Source organism: Sorex araneus, chromosome X (assembly GCF_027595985.1).
Source record: "Sorex araneus isolate mSorAra2 chromosome X, mSorAra2.pri, whole genome shotgun sequence".
NCBI classification, from domain to species: domain Eukaryota; kingdom Metazoa; phylum Chordata; class Mammalia; order Eulipotyphla; family Soricidae; genus Sorex; species Sorex araneus.
Window position 1 is genome coordinate 367,282,314 of NC_073313.1, and position 3,290 is coordinate 367,285,603.

A 3,290-nucleotide genomic window follows, 5' to 3' on the forward strand; every position below is an offset into this window, starting at 1 on the left:
GTTCATGGTTCTCAGAATGTTTTGTTTTGGTAATATGAATTTCAAACTCTTTGGTTGCAGGCACTGAAAGAATCCGTGTTTTCTGAATTGCATTTAATCAAATTTTATCCCCTTTTCATTGGTTGACTTTTTAAAATTCTTGTTTTCTAAATAAGGTATTTCAAAGTTTACCAAATTGTATAGCATTCCATTTGTTATATGGAATTTGACATATTTTCAAAGTTGAAGTAAACAATCTTAGTTTACAGTGTATAATTTTACCAAAACATAATGATTGTGAGATTCCAGAGTCCTGGACATTACACTGGGCAGTTTCTAAAGTGGTTTGCTTTGCCAAACACTGAATTTAAAGTATCATATCCCAACAGTAAATTTGTTGAAGTATAAGAATCATGTTTTGGTTTTGTTTTGAGCCAGTTGGTGATGCTCAGAGGTTACTCCCGGCTGTGTGGCCGTGTGCAAGCCAAGGGCCCTGCCCGCTGTACTATCACTCCCCACCAAGAATCACTTCATTATTTTACTTTATTAATTTTCCAAAAGCAAAGATTAAGGATTTCCCAACATAACCAGTCTAATGTAAACAAACAATAGTCACAGATTGCACATAGGGTTTTTTGGTTTTTTTTTTTTTGGGGGGGGGTGTGGGTCACACTCGGTGATGCTCAGGGGTTACTCCTGGCTCATGCACTCAGGAATTACTCCTGGCAGTTCTCAGGGGACCATACGGGATGCTGGGAATTGAACCCGGGTTGGCTGCGTGCAAGGTGAACGCCCTACCCGCTGTACCCGCTCCAGTCCCAATACATAGGGTTTTTTAAAATGAATTTTGTGTTTCAGATTTTGTTTTGGGGCCACACCAGCAGTAGTCAGGGCTTTCCTAGCTCTGAACGGTTTTCACTTTGCCTCCTTCAGCCAGATCCTTAAAGAAGATTCTTGTTTGTGTGAAATCTATATCTGTCTCTTCAGCCCAGGCTTCTGGTTCTTTTTTTTGTTCTTTGTTTTTTTTCTGTTCCAGCTATCCCCTGCGGTGCTGGGGCTGGGGATGCTCCTCCCAGCACTGCTCCGGGGAACCTATTCGGTGCTGGGGATCAAACCTCTGAACCAAGAGCCACACTTCCAAACCCTGTTTCTTCACAGGGACTAACAGACATCCAAGTAGCACATCACACAGTGTGTCACCAACAGTGAACACGGGGAGCACCTTTGACTGCCCAGGAGGAGGACAGATGAGACCATCGGTGTCCCGTGGCTTCTGTCCCCTCGTTGCCGCTCTGCTGGCCTGCTCTGCTGTCACCGGGAGGCTTTTCCTCCTGGGCCTCCTCACGGTGTGTGCACCAGGTCCGGATGAGGATTAAGAGAGGGGCTGCTGTCCCCCGCTCCCATCTCTGTCTCCAGCGCCTGTTTCCGCACCCCTGAGCGACAAGGCCTTTCTCTGTGCGCTGGTACAGCCTATAGCGGGACCTGAGCGAGGCCGGTTGCCCCGGGTGGGTTCTGCAGGATTCGAAGCTCAGTGATTCCCAGCGCTGCCCCGTCACCCTCAGTCCGTGCTTTACTGAACTACGTGAGTGTCTCAGCTCGAGAAGCCAGAGCACAGCCAGCAGTGCTCACTAGGAAGCTTCCCTGCGGATTCCCTTGAAGGTAGGTGAAGAAGGGAAGAAGGGAGTCTGGGTTCAGTCTCGGCCCTGTAGGTGGTGGGGAGCAAGCTCTGTGCGCTTCCTCGCCTTTGTTGGACACATCGCTGCACTGGAACGGGAAGGCCCTGGGCCGGAGGGTAGGAGGCTGCTCTTGGCGCTGCCGCTGTGCTTCCTGGCAAGTCCTTGAGTCTCTGAATTTCTTCATCTAGAGTGCTGCGGCAGGAAGTGTCCTGATGTGTCAGGCCGTAGTGCTCAGGCTTCATGGCAGTTTGCAGGTTATATGCCCGCAAGCTAAGTCAGCCAACTGTGCCTGGGCTTCTTTCCAGTGACCTCAACACACAAAAGCCAAGTGACCCTAGTCCAAGCGGTTCATTGACGTGGTGGGAGAATAGGCTCCGGTCAGCTGCGTTCCATTTATTTCAGACGTCTGTATCTTCCTACATCTGTGTAGATCAAAAAGCTGTTTCTCCGACTGCTATCTTTCTGAGGGAGGGTTGTCATTTGTGTAGGTGTTGGGAGGAAAGATCAGGGCAGAGTCCCCTGAGCTCCAAGCATACTCCAAGTATGATACTCCAAGCACAGGGCACGAAAGAAAGCCGTCTCTCTCTTTCTCCTCTCATCTCGGAAGTCACAGAATCATACACGGGTTAGCAGCCAGAACCACCTGCATTTTCAGGCCCTGTGTTCAGCTGCTCTTAAGCTGCCATTTTTTTTTTGCTTGGCTGAAAAATGACAAATTTGGGGGGGATCATGATTTGCTTCTAATGCCAGAAAAAAATGAGTTGTTTGCATTAAAGAACTTGTATCACTCCACTTGTCATCCCGTTGATCTTCGATTTGCTCAAGCGGGCGCCTGTAATGTCTCCATTTGTCCCTGTTGCGTGCTAGTGCAACCCAATGATATGTGCTTGCTCCAGGAACAGGAAGAGCCTCAAATTGCTTAGGGTTTTGACGAAGAAGTCTGACCATCTCGTTGGTGGGCGGCCACGCGGTCTTTGGACATCCCATGGAATCCAGTTGGTAACAGCTCTAGTCCAGCGGTCATCTCTGAATCTCATTACATGACCGGCCCATCTGATTTTTGACGCCTTGGCAAATGAGACAGCGTCCCTGATTCTTGACCGTCGACGGAGGTTGGAACTCCAGATTCCTTCTCTCACTTGAGTGAAACGTGATACTCCAAGCATATAGCTCTTTCGATTCCTCTTTGGATACTTGAATAGCGTTCTCATCCTGTTTGCGTAGGGCCCAGGTCTCTGAGGCGTATGTTAGTGCAGGAAGAACGGTGGAGTCGAAAAGATGTGCCGGGAGCCGGAGGTTCTTTGTCCTTAACCACTTCTTCGATGCTCTTGAAGGTGTTCCACACTGCTCTCTTCCTCCTGCGCAGTTCTGGCACCAAGTCGTCATCATGTTGAGTTCTCGACCCAGGTATACACTGCTGCATTCAGAGATGTTCGTTCCGTTGAGAGCAAATGGAACATCAGGGACTAGTTCATTTTTCATGAACATTGTCTTCATGAGATTCAGCTATAGTCTGACCTTTCCACACTCGTGGTTGAAGTCGGCCAGCATTTGTGCCGCTTGGCTAATGTTTGGTGTTAAGAGAACGATGTCATCAGTGAAGCAGAGGTGGTGTAGTTGCCGACCGTCTTCACT